The sequence below is a fragment of the Mesoplodon bidens genome (assembly GCF_964165515.1).
Source record: "Mesoplodon bidens genome assembly, chromosome: 15".
NCBI classification, from domain to species: Eukaryota; Metazoa; Chordata; class Mammalia; order Artiodactyla; family Ziphiidae; genus Mesoplodon; species Mesoplodon bidens.
Genome location: NC_138171.1, coordinates 34810575 through 34826817, shown reverse-complemented (window position 1 = coordinate 34826817; position 16243 = coordinate 34810575). Strand labels below are relative to the sequence as shown.

Genomic DNA, 16243 nt, shown 5'->3' with positions numbered 1-16243 from the left:
AGAGATGTAACTATACTTTCCAATTTTCAGCCTGCTTAAAAGATTAAGCAACAGGAGAAATCCTGTAATAGTGAAAGTAGCACAGGGTGGAACACCTGAATCCTAGTCTCCCATGAGTAAGAGTGAGTCCCTCCCTGGGTGAGTTATTTAACCTCTCGGACATCCAGTATCCTTATCTGTCAAATTGGGGCAGGGTGGGGGAGGCAACAGAGGAGCAGAAAACTACCTCTGGGGTCCCTTTGAGCTGAAAACCATTCTGACACACTATCCGATTTAGATAAGATCACCCCCAGTACCTGGTTCTCCCCGAAGGTAAATACTAAAGATTTTCTTACAAAAAAGGCTTGGAGTTACAAGCTCAGTTTATTCCAAAGGCTATTTTCTAAACAGGCCAGTATCTTTTCCAGGGCATAGTCCTCAAAGTTTAAACTGCCTCCCACCCATTTCTGAACAGAGCTCTAAGATGTTTTAAAACATGAAAAAGCTACCTTTAAAAGACAACTAGGGCTTCCCTGGTGGCGCAGTGGTTGAGAGTCCGCCTGCCGATGCAGGGGATGCGGGTTCATGCCCCGGTCCGGGAAGATCCCACATGCCGCGGAGCGGCTGGGCCCGTGAGCCATGGCTGCTGAGCCTGCGCGTCCGGAGCCTGTGCTCCGCAACGGGAGAGGCCACAACAGTGAGAGGCCCGCGTACCGGAAGAAAAAAAAAAAAAAGACAACTAGCTACCCAAATACTGATACTCAGAATTAAAAGGTAACATTTAACATAACACTCATCTGTATTTAGATACAATATAAAGTTAGAAAAAATTTAAATGCTTAGATCAAGTAGGGAATCAGCAAAAGACTATGATATTAAGTAGCTAGCTTCCCTGTTTGTATTTTAAGATTGGTGAAAACTGCCTGAAATAATGAACAAGCATCGTGCATAGTAATTCAGAGACAATACAAACTTGGAGGAACATTCTGGGGCAAATGATCATTATGGTTCCCTAAGTAATAAAGCTACTTCTCCACACGTGGCTGGCAAATACAGTAACAGGGCTTTGTTGACTAGTTACAATGAATCCTCCACAGTTCAATTCGACAACTATTTACTGACCACCTCCAATCAGCCTAGCAATAGTCTGTATAATAAATGCTTTCTTTGGTCCCAGGCCATGTAACAGCTGCTCTCTGTAATGAAAGTATCTTATTGAGTACTGGAGGCACTGCAGGAAACGGAGAGCAGGGGGTCAGTGTCAGGCTGAGCTGTAGCTGAATTTTTCAATTATATTGACCAAATCAAATTATCTCAAAGTTGGAAGGGCCTTTGGAGAAAACCTAGTTAATCTGATTGATGACAAAACTGAGAGTTGGCGGAAGTGTCTTATCTTATCCAAGGTCACTCAGTTAATCAGTCTCCTAATGGCCCCGCGCAATTTCCACAAATTCCTTTCACTCTTCACCCCTTCCAAGTCAGGCAGAATAACTACTACCCAGAAATGGAAAATCCACCTCATCTACCGGACAGCTCGTTTTCAAAAGCCTTCGAAATAGTCCATAAAGCTGAAAGAGAGTGGGATGCACATATAATCTCTACTAGACCCGAATCATTCTTTACCCGCTCTGACTAGGTTTCAAAAGGTCTTTAATCACCGCTCGGGGGTGGGGGTGGGATGCGGAGAAGCAGGTGATCTGGAAACACGTATGCGGCACCTTGAAACGTGTCCATTTCTCAGCCTTCCGCATTTTTCACCTCGAGGTCCTGCAAGGACCCCGAAAAAATAAATCTCTCACTGGAATCAAAGCAAATGGCGACGAAAGCAGAGCAGAACATTCAGACAGGGGTCGGTTCGCTCGCGACCCGGTTCTCAGAAACGTCAAGCGACGATGACGACACTGCAGGAGAGGGGCCCGGAAGGGGCCCGCAGACGGCCTCCCAGGACCCCCGGCCAAGGACCGTCGCCCCCTCCCCGCCTGGGCCCGCGGTGGGGAGGGGACAGCCGGGTCTGGGGCGGGGACGCGGTCACGGACTCGCTTCACGCTGCGCCCCGGCCGCCCGGAGAGGACCCCGGGGCCGCAGCTGCAGAGCCCACCCCCACGCACACACCCCTGCGGCCCCGCCCGCCCCCGACAGAGGCCGGCCCCAAGTCTCACCGTGAGCCCCGGGAGCGGCCTGGGGTCGCTGGGCGAGCAAGGGGAGCTGACTCTGGGGATCAGGCCGGCTGAAGGGCGCCGCACACGGATCTAGGCCCTCCTAACGCCTCGACACAGACACAATGAGTCACAAAGGCCGGAAGTGTGTCAGCACCTCGTCTTCCGGGACTGCGCCGCGCTTCCGCGTCCTCTCTAGGAGCGCGGGAGGTTTTGGCATCTCGGTTCCCGAACGCTGGACCAGTCCCCTTCCCTGCCGTGGTCCTGTCTCCCGCTTTGGGGTCTCCGCCCTCAGCCTGTGCGCCCCGTGTGAAGGCTGGGGACGAAGGAGAAGGGATTCAGGCCTTTCGAGATACAAACAGACTGTCCAGTTCTGACACCAGTCCATCTGATAATTCGATTTCTCCTTTTTCATCTCGGGCAGTCCTTGTAGCAATTATAGTGATTACCAAGCAATAATACTACTTAATAATTGTATGTCTGTGGCAGAGGAGCTGAAAGAAGGGTGTACACAGAGGAAGGTCAAAGTGAAGCCAGCGGTGGCTGGTTTCACAAAACTGCCGTGGTAGTTTCTCTCGGGCCCTGAAGATGTCTGACAATTGAGTTGGTGGTATTTTTAAATACTTGGCCTGTGGATGAAGGACGTCTTTCTACAACCAAGCTAGTTACAGGTTCTATGTTCTGCTCATGTGACATATGCTATTATAGCGATTTGAAAGAAGTTTTCAGAATAATAACAGACACTTTTGCCTTCAAGGTGCTTTCACAACCTACAACAATTAAGGCCTTCACCTGGCAAGATAAAGCAGAAATAATTGCCTGCTGAGCAAGGGTGACCACAGGCTTTAATGATTGTGACTTTGCTGTATATTCCAAGGCAAGTTTGGGGGAGAGACTGAACTTAATAGCTTGGTTGCATGACTCCTATTGCTTGGAGGAGATTACTTTTTAAAAAATATTTGAAAACTAAAAGGCAATTACAGTTTCATTAAATGAAAATTGCAAAATGGAGAAAAATAATCAGCTGTAATCCCTCCATCATAACCCAACTATGATGGTTTTAATGTATCCCTTTCCTATCTGTTTTCATATGTATATGTTTTTATTGTTTTAAACATGGTTCAAAACTATGATTGTATTGGATATGTGGCTGGTGTACTTGAAGCACCTGCCACATTCATATTGTGTGGCCACTTTTTGGACCAGAGCTGATGGGAACAGTTTTGGGCACTTGATGGAAACACAGCTCATATGCTGTGGTGGTCTGGTCTGAGAGCTCTGATGAATGGGACAGTAGGGAACTAAAGCGACTAGATCTCCTTTCTTGGGGAGTTCAAATGGGAGACACACAGAAAACTGGGGCCAAGCAGAAATCAGTCAGCAGAAGGCATTAGGTGACAGGAGCCACAAAGCCATGGGTGTCATGGGTAAGCAGTGGTTTCAGTAGAGAAAACTCAACTGAGCTATAGAAACAAAGCCCAAGAGTGGCTGATGCACCACATGGCAGAGCTCACAGAAGGGAGCCCAGCCACCTAGTGCTGAGAACCCACAGCATGAGGAGGTGACAGCCTGAATAACCCTCAGGTTCCAAAGTTTTATTCTCTGCACCACTTGACTTTGCTGCAGATGCTCTTGTATCCTGTTTCCCTACTTCCCCATGTGTCCGTGTGTCCTTAGAATAAATCCCTTGCCAACAAAAGAGTCTCACTTTGTTCCTTGCCACAAAGAAAAGCCCCATGTGGTTGATGTGAAATAATGCATGCTACTTAAAAAACCTTAATATCATATCATTAACATTTAAAATTTTGCTACACAGAATGGATAATTATCATTTTAATAGCTGTATAGTATTCCATCAAGCAACTGTACCATTAATTATTTAATAATTCCTGTATTTCTAGACATGCTGAATACTTCAAAAGTTTTGCTAGGTTAAGCAATATTTAAATGAAGATCTCTGTGCAGATGTCTTTTGGATTATTTAAATAGGACAGATTCTGACAAGCAAGTTTACTGAGTTAAAAAAAATATATATGTACATATATATATATATTACCATTATTTACAATTGCCAAGATATGGAAGCAACCTAAGAGTCCATCAACAGATGAATGGATTACGAAGATGTGGTGTGTGTATACAATGGAATATTACTCAGCCATAAAAAAGAATGAGGGCTTCCCTGGTGGCGCAGTGGTTGAGAGTCCGCCTGCCAATGCAGGGGACACGGGTTCGTGCCCCGGTCCGGGAAGATCCCACATGCCGTGGAGCGGCTGGGCCCGTGAGCCATGGCCGCTGAGCCTGCGCGTCCGGAGCCTGTGCTCCGCAATGCGAGAGGCCACAACAGTGAGAGGCCCGCGTACCAAAAAAAAAAAAAAAAAAAAAAAAAGAATGAAAATTTTCCATTTGCAACAACGTGGATGGACTTGGAGGGTATTATGCTAAGTGAAATAGGTCAGACAGAGAAAGACAAATACCATCTGATAGCAGTTATATATGGACTCTAAAAAATACAACAAACTAGAGAATATAACAAAAAGGTAACAGATTCACAGATATAGAAAACAAACTAGTGGATATCAGTGGGAGAGGGAAGGGGGGAGGGGGAATATAGGTGTGGGAAGTAAGGGGTACAAACTATTATGTATAAAATAAGCTACAAGGATATATTGTACAACACAGGGAATATAGCCAATATTTTATAATAACTATAAATGGAGTATAACCTTTAAAAATTGTGAATCACATTTCCCCTGTGACTTATATAATATTGTATATCAACTATACACTTCAATAAAAAATATGCATACAACCATATTTCTTCCCCAAAGAGGTTTAATTCTTATCTTTGTCCTGCAGCAAATCTACTTACACCAGAAGGGTGGCAAATGTCCTTCCATTGACCTTGCTTAATTTATTGGGTCACATCAGAGTTATGGCAAAACTTATTTATATATTCATAACCATTGATCATATAATATGTATCAGGGATTATGCTTGACTTTGGAGGATACAAAAGTGACATAGCACTGGTCTTCGAGAAGTTTAAAGTCTTGTGGGGATATTAGATCAATGCATGGGTCACCAAAATACAAAGTGAAATGATGCATATATCCAGAGCCATATAAATACACTTCTCTGTCCTGCTGGTGCAGGTTTCCCAGGGCAGAATTAAGGGATCTGTGGGGCCCCTCTTCCAAAGGTTACTCTCTGGTAGTAGAAAAAGGGGTTGTCTCTTCATAGCACAGGGAAATCTACTCTGTACTCTGTAATGACCTATATGGGAATAGAATCTTAAAAAGAGCGGAAATGTGTATATGTATAACTGATTCACTTTGCTCTACACCTGAAACTAACACAACATTGTAAATCAACTATACTCCAATAAAAATTAATTTAAAAAAAAAGAAAAAGGGGTTGTCTCAAGCCTCCTCCAAGGTCAGCTGTGACAAGGTCAGCTGTGACAAGGTCAGCTTCTCCTCCTGCTGCCCCTAAGTGCCACTGCCTGCTGTTGTCTACTCTGAGTCCCCTGGCTTGGAAAAGCCTCTTCTTCAGTTCTTGGACTTATGAAAGGTCCATAACACAAGATTGTTGTGCACCTGTGCCAGCGAGGCTGTGGGCAGAGCAGGGCGGGGTGGAAGGGGCCAGGCCAGGGAAGGAGAAGTCCCCACGTGAGGACCTTTCTCAGGTCGGCCACCTCTGTGCTGACTGAGGGCCTGGCCCTCACGCCTCCCCCCTCCCCCTGCCCCTGCATGGCACATCCTCTGTGGCCCCAGCTGTCCCACTGTGTGTGGCCTCTGGCCTTCCCACCTGTCCCCTCTTGCTTCCTGTGGCTCCACAGAGAGACCACCACCAGCAGTCAGCCTGCTATCTGGCCCTTGTCAGCGCGTCTGGGTGCAGTGGCTGTGTCCCTGAGCTGGGCTTTCCTACAGAATGGTCGCCCCCCTCACCTGCTCCATTACCTCTGATATGCTGTGCAAACATATTTCTGGATAAAATGCTGGGAAGAAAAAAGATTGCTGTGCACAATAGATTTAATCCTCAGTTTCTGAATCAATGAGGAAAATGATAACATGCAGATTGGAATCAAACTCAAGGTGAATATTCAACATTTGCAACCACTGCAGCCATCGGGAATTTATACCTGCCCAGCTCGCTAATGCTTAGCCCTACCCCGCACCCAAGCTCTCTGCTTTACCCAGATCCTCCCTCTCATCTTCTTTCTTCTAGGATTTTAACAATCTCTTGGAGCTTTTATTCTATTGAATATCGATGTCTCTTTATGTACGTCCATCTGCCCCACCCCCAAGTACCCTCAGGGGCCAGGCAGCCAGTGGCTGGGATAAATTTAATTGTTACCTGAGCTTGAAGTGGGACTGTGGGTGGCTGTCCATCTGTTGAGCACAGGCCCTGGCTGAGGGAGGCACTCACACTTCAGGCTATTGCTGCCAAGCCAGGTGTGGACTCAGAATTTCCAGAAAGGCTAATTCTTCCAAGGAGAAAAGAGAAGTGGGATTTTTAGATGAAGTTTCTCAATTTTTACTTGGTACTCAGCAAACAAACGAGGGGCACACTGGCACTGGGCATGCACACAATACACCCCCTCTGAGTTGGGTGCAGAGAGATTTGCAGGTGGCCCTGTGTGCTACCTCTTGTCTAAAGAGCCCCAGGGCCGAGGGACCTTCCCTTTCTTATACAAGTCCCCTCCAGGGGTTTTCCTAAACAAAGAGCCATCCGAACGTGAAGTGAATGCTGATCCTCCACCAACAATATGGAAGCACTATTGCAATTCCTTCCCTTTAAAAAAATAGTCTTTTTCTTTGCACTGCATGAGAAAATTGTACATCCTGGAGGTGGGTGGGCCCTCTGGGAGAAGGATATTGAGGGATGTAACTGGTTGTTTTGGTTGTTTTAACATCTTTATTGGAGTGTAAGTGCTTTACAATGGTGTGTTAGTTTCTGCTGTATAACAAAGTGAATCAGCTATACTATACATATATCCCCATGTCCCCTCCCTCTTGCATCTCCCTCCCACCCTCCCTATCCCACCCCTCTAGGTGGTCACAAAGCACCCGCTGATCTCCCTGTTCTATTTGGCTGCACTGGGTCTTCGTTGCTGCGCGTGAGCTTCCTCTAGTTGCGGCCAGTGGGGGCTACTCTTCATTGCGGTGCGCAGGCTTCTCATTGTGGTGGCTTCTCTTGTTGTGGAGCACAGGCTCTAGGTGCACGGGCTCCAGTATTTGTGGCATGTGGGCTCAGTAGTTGTGGCTCGCGGGCTCTAGAGCACAGGCTCAGTGGTTGTGGCACATGGGCTTCGTTGCTTCACGGCCTGTGGGATCTTCCGGGACCAGGGCTCGAACCCACGTCCCCTGAATTGGCAAGTGGATTCTTAACCACTGCACCACCAGGGAAGTCCTGCAAAGGACTTCTCACCATGAAAGATAACATATTCACAGGTTTCAGGATTAGGGCATAGATATCTTTGGGGGGTGGATCGTTCTGCCCACCATAATTTCCTGGGAGAAGAATTCTTCAAACTCTCCCTGCAGGCTGTCCATCCAGTTCCTAAGTCCTGGGCACGTACGGACCTGCATCCTCAGGCCATTGCTTCACCATCAGCTGTCAGCTTGCCATCACCACCATCAAAGATGTTGCTGCTGCCACTACCCCCAAAGGAAATGACACCAGAGTCACCTGCTGGCAAAGGAGTCTGGAAAGTGTAATTTGCATGGTCCTAGCTTCTTCCATACAGAGTGGGAGCCAGAAGGGAGAGAATCAAGCTGGGCACTGAGAGCTGACAGGAAGAGTCCACTGCATTCCTTCTCCCTGTTCATCAAGATTTAACTTCCACGTGGCAGCAGCAACAACAAAACACACTTTACTTTCACTTAAGTTGTTGCAATGATCCCTCATACATGTGAAATGCTTTTGCGCATTTCCACAAATCCCCATCAGTCACTTATTCACCATTGGGTGTTAATATCTGGTTCAGTTCCAATCTCACCTGTATAGTCTGTAACCTAAAATCTAAACTGTAAGTTAACCATTTCTGATGTAAAATTAGTAACACTCTTTATATAAAATAATAGGAGAAACAGAAGAAAAAGGACAGATTAGTAAATACATAGAAATATATAAATACATATATAACTATATACTACAAATAAGGAAGAAAATAGGCATAGTTGCTACAGGTCTTACTTCTGTAACTCACTGCATGGTTGTGTTTGGGGGCTTTTTAATAACCTCTCTAAGCCTTCAGTTCCTTCATATGTAAAATAATGATAATTAATAACTGATCATTATTGATAATCAATTGACAAGGGTGAAAATGATACTAACCTCATGAAGTCTTTGTGAGCATTAAATGACATAATGTATAAATAATGTATTAAATGCATAGCAAAATGCTTGGTACACAGTTAATACTCAAGGCCTGTTACCTATCATTATCATTATTATTGTTATTCTTATCATAATCTGAATCAGAAGAGGAAATAATGGAGCTTACATCCACATGGGGGAAAAGACGCAAGTAAATAATCAAGATAGTTTCATAGTGGTGCTGTGAAAAAAGCAAACCAATTTTGTGCATACTCATTAAAGGCATCTATGATGATTTCTTTTTTTTTGCGGTACACGGGCCTCTCACTGTTGTGGCCTCTCTCATTGCGGAGCACAGGCTCTGGATGCGCAGGTTCAGCAGCCGTGGCTCACAGGCCCAGCCACTCCACGGCATGTGGGATCTTCCCAGACCAGGGCACGAACCCGCGTCCCCTGCATTGGCAGGCAGACTCTCAATCACTGCGCCACCAGGGAAGCCCCAGAGCATGGGGCTGTGCGCGTCCAGAGCCTGTGCTCCGCAGAAAAAAAAAAAAAAAACCCCACGCTCTGGACACCAGAGGTGAGCAGACACTTCAGGGAAAAGTCTCTCACGGGTGTGCTTATCGCTCTGGATTGTCCTTTCTGGCCTCCAGGGAATTCCCTTACTTTCCAACCAGCTCTTTCACATACAGTATTAATAAAAGATGTCTTTTTCATGGAACCCATCATTTTTCGGTATGCTCTACAGGGGGAGTTTCTCTAATCTTCTTACCTGCTATATGGCCAGAAGTAGAAGTCCAGGAGGATATTATATGTAAGACTTGTAAGTCTGAAAAATTATAGGTGGCATGACTGGAGTAAAACAGGCTTAATCATTAAATCACGGAACACTAGAATGAAGATGCTCGTGCAAAGTACAAAGGACAAATACCTGGAGATATTGCTTTGTAGAGAAGATAGTGATTTTATGGATCTTATTCCTGGGGGACAGGCTGGAAAAATGTGGCCCTCAATGACTATTTGCTATATAAATGGAAGGCAGGTAAGGGCAGAGTTGGATGGAATTTTTAGTTGGTTGAATTACCAGACCCAAGTTCTATTAACAAACTCATATCAACTTTAAATGGAGTCTCCAGAGACTGCTACCACTGGGCTCCATACTGCTATTCTCATTCAACAGGATCCTCTTATTTTATTTATTTATTTATTTATTTATGGCTGCGCTGGGTCTCCATTGCTGCGCGCGGGCTTTCTCTAGTTGTGGCGAGCGGGGGCTACTCTTCATCGCGGCACGTGGGCTTCTCATTGCGGCGGCTCCTCTCATCGTGGAGCATGGGCTTTGGGCACGTGGGCTTCAGTAGTTGTGGCACACGGGCTCAGTAGTTGTGGCACGCGGGCTCAGTAGTTGTGGCTCATGGGCCTAGTTGCTCCACGGCATGTGGAGTCCCAGGGCTTGAACCCATATCCCCTACATTGGCAGGTGGATTCTTAACCACTGCGCCACCAGGGAAGCCTCAACAAGATCCTCTTATATGTGCTTTATATGACCTGTTTCCTCTTTTATCAGTGTCATACTCAAGAATGTTGGTGTCATAAAGTTGGATTAGCACATGATCCTAAACTAACGGTGTTAACTAATGTGTTGAAGGTAGAAAAGCAATTTCTGTCCCTTCTCCCCCGACTCCAATCCACAGACAGGGAATGGATGAGTTAAAATATAACAGGGCCAAGTGTTCTGCTTTTAGGGGGAAAAGTCTACAAAACATCCCTGTGGCTACCATCTAAGATGGAACATCAGTCTGGAAAAAATAAGCATAGAAGGCCCAGAAGTGGAAGATGTGGCTTTTTGACAGTAATGTTAGTGAACAAGCCCTGGGGTTCTTTACGGACTGTAAGCTCAAAGGGAGCCAAGGGTGAGTCAATCAAAGTTAAATAAATCTTAGTCTCTGTGAGCAGCAGCACAGAGTCCAATGAAGTGAGAGGCATGTCTTCCTCCACAAATGGTCAGGACAGCTGGTTGCAGGGCTTCGCCTCTGGGCACTGGAACTAACCAGAGTGCAGGGAGGGGAGAGGTAGCCACATGGGGAAGGAGCAAGGGAAGATCCCTGCTCAGTAAGAAGAGCAGGGTCTGCTTAGGCTGAAGAGGGGGCTTAGCTGGGAGCCTGTATTAGTCTGCAGTGGCCGCCATAACAATATATTGTCTTAACATCTGGAGGCTTGGTTCCTTCTGAGGCCTCCCTCCTTGGTTTGCAGATGGCCTTCTCCCTGTGTCCTCACTGGTCTTCGCTCTGTGTGTTTGTGTCCTAATCGCCTCTTCTTTTAAGGACACCAGTCCTACTGGATTAGGGCCCACCCCAGGGACCTCATTTAAATTTTTTTTTTAAGTTACCATCTTAATCATTATTTTTAAATAAATTTATTTATTTATTTATTTTTGGCTGCATTGGGTCTTCGTTGCGGTGCACGGGCTTCTCATTGCAGTGGCTTCTCTTGTTGAGGAGCACGGGCTCTAGGTGCACAGACTTCAGTAGTTGTGGCTCGCGAGCTCTAAAGCACAGGCTCACTAGTTGTGGTGCACGGGCTTAGTTGCTCTGCGGCATGTGGGATTTTCCCAGACCAGGGCTCAAACTCGTGTCCCCTGCACTGGCAGGCGGATTCTTAACCGCTGTGCCATCAGGGAAGCCCTGGCAGGCGGATTCTTAACCACTGCTCCACCAGGGAAGTCCACCTCATTTAAATTTAATTACCTCTTCAAAGACCCTGTCTCCAAATCCAGTCACCTTCTGAGGTACTGGGGGTTAGGACTTCAACACATGCACTTTGGGTGTGGGGACGATGATACATAATTCAGCCCATAACAATGACTGACTCTTGTTTCCACATGCAGAAAAGGAAGTAGATTTCTCTTTTGCGATTCCAGCAGACAAAGCAAAGACCACTGTGTAGGAATTATTAGGAAGGTCAATTCTGGCTCAATAGGAAAATCTTTGTAAGAAAGAAGAAAGAGCTTTGCCTTAGGAAGGGATGGTTTCAAAGATGGTCAAAAAGAGGGTGGATAGTCTCTTGTTGGGAATGTTGTATCTGAGAAAAGGCAGACTGGATGAATCCTCAAGATGCATCTATGAGCCTGAGGTTCTTTGATGCTGAGTGTACACAATTGCAAAAATATCTCTTGTGTTCCCCTTTAATGACAAAATACCAGACCTGGAGAGTCATGGTTTTGGATTGGAGTACCATTTCTTCTGTACTTAATTTTTTTAAATTGAGGTATAATTCACGTATAACCTTATTAGTTCCAGGTATACAGCATAATGATTCAATGTTTATATATATTGCAAAACAATCACCACAATGTCAGGTTAACATCCGCCACCACACATAGTTACAAAATTGTTTTATCCCGTGATAAGAACTTTTCAGACCTACTCTCTTAGCAACTTTCAAATATGCAATATGGTATTATTAAATATAGTTGCCATGCTGTACATTGCATCCCCAGGACTTATTTATTTTATAACTGGAAGTTTGTACCTTTTGACTCTTTTCACCACTAACCCTGACTCTCCAGCCTCTGGCAGCCACCAATCTGTTCTCTGTATCTACAAGCTCGGCTTTTTTTTTTTTAGATTGCACGTATAAGTGAGATTGTATGGTATTTGTCTTTCTCTGTCTGACTTATTTCACTTAGCATAATGCCCTCCAGGTCCACCCATGTTACTGCAAATAGCAAGATTTCATTCTTTTTTATGGTTGAATAATATTGAAGTACACACACACACACACATTTTCTTTTTTTAATAAATTTATTTATTATTTTATTATTATTATTTTTTAAATCAACAAGTATTTATAGCCTCTTACAATTTCTGTGTGGGTTAACTGGACCCAACAGTGCAATTCTATACCATGTGTCAGGGCTGCAGTCTTCTGAAGGCTCAACCCGGCTGGAATATCCACTATGGCTCACTCTTGGGGCGGGCAGTTGGTGCTGTTTGTCGTCTGGGAACTCAGCTGGGGCTGTTGATTAAAGGCCTTGATTGTTCTCCACACAGCTTCTCCATGTGGCTTGGGTTCCAAGAAGGAATACTCTAAGCGTGCTTCTACATGATAGAAGTCACCTGTCTTCTCTTGCGGTACTAGCAAGCAATTCAAAGTTCAAATCTCAGAGGATAAGGGCTGGAAAAAGTAATTTCCCCTCCTATCTGCTTGAAGTCAATCTCCTGGTGGTCTCATTTCCTATATGAACCACCACTTGTCATCTTGGTGACTGAAATGGTAACCTAACACTTTCAGGGGACACACTGGCCTCTCAGAGACCTCACCTAGACAAGCAATTCAGAGTTGAGCTGACAATGCCAATAGTCATTCTAGGGATACACACTTATATATATAGATTGCAAAGGGGTGGGGTAGGGTGGTGGTACAATTCATAGGAGCTTCATGACAATCACTATCTTACTATTGTAAGAGAACACTGCAAATGGGCTACATATTTACACACTACTTAAGAACGAAATAGACATGGGAAAACAAAAAAAAAACAAATCAACTAATCTAGTATATGTCCATGTCAACTACGCTAAATACTTCATTAATATTTTATGTCTTTTTTTAAATTTTGTTTTATTTTTTATACAGCAGGTTCTTATTCGTTATCTATTTTATCCATATTAGTGTATACATGTCAATCCCAATCTCCCAATTCATCACACCACCACCACCACCACCCCTGCCGCTTTCCCCCCTTGGTGTCCATACATTTGTTCTCTACATCTGTGTCTCTATTTCTGCCCTGCAAACGGGTTCATCTGTACCATTTTTCTATTTATTTATTTATTTAGGCTGCATTGGATCTTCGTTGCTGCGTGCAGGCTTTCTCTAGTTGCAGCGAGCGAGGGCTACTCTTCGTTGCGGTGCGTGGGCTTCTCATTGCGGTGGCTTCTCTTGTTGCGGAGCATGGGCTCTATGCGCGTGGGCTTCAGTAGTTGTGGCAGGTGGGCTCAGTAGCTGTGGCTCAAGGGCCCTAGAGCGCAGGCTCAGTAGTTGCGGCATACAGGCTTAGTTGCTCCGCAGCATGGGGGATCTTCCTGGACCAGGGCTTGAACCCATGTCCCCTGCATTGGCAGGCGGATTGCTAAACACTGTGCCACCAGGGAAGTCCGATACCACATTTTCTTTATCCACTTACCCATTGATGGACACTTAGGTTGTTTCTATATCTTGGCTATTGTAAATAATGCTGCAATAGACATGGGGTGCATATATTTTTGAGTTAGTCTTAAGGTTTTGTTTGTTTGTTTGTTTGTTTGTTTTTGCGGTATGCGGGCCTCTCACTGTTGTGGCCTGTCCCGTTGCGGATGGAGCACAGGCTCCAGACGCGCAGGCTCAGCGGCCATGGCTCACAGGCCCAGCCTCTCTGCGGCATGTGGGATCTTCCCGGCCCGGGGCACGAACCTGTGTCCCCTGCATCGGCAGGCAGACTCTCAACCACTGCGCCACCAGGCAAGCCCTAGTCTTAAGTTTTAAACGCAGAAATGAGAAGTGGTTGGACTGCAGTGAGGTGACCCAGAAGGAGGAGGAAGTCAAGTCCTGCTTGGTTCTGCCCAGCTGGGACCACTGGTGGTCCTTTCACAGGTGAGCTGTCCCCTTGTTTGCAGGCCCATTCATATCAGGGGAAGATGTGAGGGGACCCAGCTGACCCTCAGGTCTCAGCACAAGGTCACTCTGGTTGCTCTTGGGCACCAGTTCTATGACCTATGACCTGAATTTCTGTTTTGTTCCAAAGACCAGGTCTCCTTGGATCTGAGTTCCCGTGTCTGGAATCCTGACTTGTCCCTGTGCCTGAAGTCCTGGTTTAGGATTTATCTAGAACTCTGGTCCATTTAGGGTTGGCACAAGGTTTTGCATGCCCCTCTATGAAATTCTAGGACTCAACTTTAGGACATGTTACTAGGACTTCTCTGATCGTCAGAGTTTCAATCACAGGCAAGCTGGGAGTCACCTCTCACAGTGCCTCCCCCAAATTGCCTTTGGTATAATGCCAAACCCATAGGTAATAGAACACAGGACGTGTTTGAGTTGGGATAGAACCCAGAGAGCAGCTGAACTAACCCAGAGCTTCCTCTAAACATCTGTGTAGTTTATAAAGGTAAAGGACTGTCACTGCTGCAGGGAGCTGGCAGGGTAGAAGCAAGGTGTGGATGTGCAAACACACCCAGGCAGCACGGGGTGGCTGGCCATGGGGTGAACTGTCATTCATGGCCACCTGACCCTTAAAGTTGCTGGTTCTAGGAGTCACATTTTAACAATCAATGACAGGCTCTGAATGTTGAGAGAGAAGAAAGAGACAGGAGAGGGCTAGTTAGAATTTTTGGAGGAAAGGAAGTGAGACCTTCACATTAGGAAGAATGCTTGAAAGCGTATAAGGAGCAATTTATCAGGAAGGTAGTGAAGATCTTAACGTAGGTCAGTTAAAAGAAAAATGGCAGGCAGAGCTCAGGTGCATTGAAGGCAAAGACAAAAAAACCCCAACAACTCACAAACAACCAGTGTTAGAGGGACTTCCCTGGTGGTCCAGTGGTTAAGACTGCACACTCCTGACGCAGAGGGCCCGGGTTCGATCCCTGGTCAGGGAACTAGATCCCACATGCTGCAACTAAGACCCAGCACAGCCAAATAAATAAATGAATAAATAAAAACACAAATAAATAAATATTAAAAAAAATAACAACCCAGTATTGGTAGTTTAGGCAGGGGATGAATAGAGATCCAGCAGGGAGGAGAAGCTAATTGCTAAATGTGAGTCGGTATGAATGTTTGTGTATATGCACGTAGGCAAATGGACTTTGCAAGCTGTAAAACATGGTAGCACATTAATTGTCACAGGAAAGTGGTCCCTGAAGGATGGATTGGTGAGAAAAGAGGGGAGACAGGATTTGACCACGACGGGAAAGACCAGGAAGTGAGGCTGGCCAGGTGCTGAGTCAGGTGCTGGAGCCGGGCTAAGTGGGGAGGGGAGCAGAGCTGAGAGGGTCCAGCTGACCTCACAGGTCAAAGCAAGTTGGATGGAGCAGGGCAGCGGGACTTGAGGGTCAGAGCTGGAACTCAGGTAACGGCTTCAGGTAGACACGCACAGGTTTGAACGCACGGGGACAAGCCCAAGAGGAGGCAGGGAGAAATGAACTTGGAGGAAAGCTTCGGTGGCCCTATAGCACGTTCCCCCTCCTCCACGATTCTGCTGGTGGTAGAAGAGTATGTATGTTCTGTGTCGTTTCACCTGGCTGGTCCACATAAGGCTCTGTCTGGTGCCCGGGGAACGCCCCATTGGTGGTACCCATGGACAGACTCCGTGGTCCGGGCACAGTGCCCTGCAGCTCACACCGCCTTTGCTTTCCACTAGGTCCCTGAGATGCAAGGCTCTCTCCCAGGAGCCACTGGAAGGACGTAACATATTGGAACAAGGTCTCCGCACACCTTGCTTTACAGCCAAGTGGGAGGCAGGGGGCGAGGTAGAAAAAGCTCATAACCTGCAGTCACTGGGCCTCTGCCTCTTGTTGGGTGTGTGGTTTCGTGCCAGTGACTTGACTCTCTAAGTGTCAGCTCCTCATCGGTAAAACAGGGATGATTTTGGCCGCAGCCACCCACCTCCTTGCTGTCTTGAGGGTCACATGAAACGGTGGAAATGACAATGCTTTGTCAACTGTACCTCGTGTATGAAACATCGCCATTCCTTGAGTGCTGAAAATGGCATTTCTCCCCACTTTGAAAGGTCCTAGATGATTTAT

At 46.1% G+C, this 16243-nt stretch overlaps 1 protein-coding gene across 3 annotated transcripts in view; it reads right to left on the bottom strand.

The window, feature by feature from the left end:
• The window catches only part of ZKSCAN1 (zinc finger with KRAB and SCAN domains 1), a 46883-nt gene that overhangs the window by 17246 nt on the left and 13394 nt on the right, over window positions 1-16243 (bottom strand). For 2 of the 3 annotated variants that reach the window (XM_081256811.1, XM_081256813.1), the window contains exon 1: window positions 2139-2250. The gene's annotated coding sequence lies outside the window, so the exon portion shown is untranslated. Of the gene's footprint in view, window positions 1-2138; window positions 2251-6494; window positions 6625-16243 lie in introns of those variants that run through there. The other variant, XM_081256812.1, reaches the window with a different exon arrangement.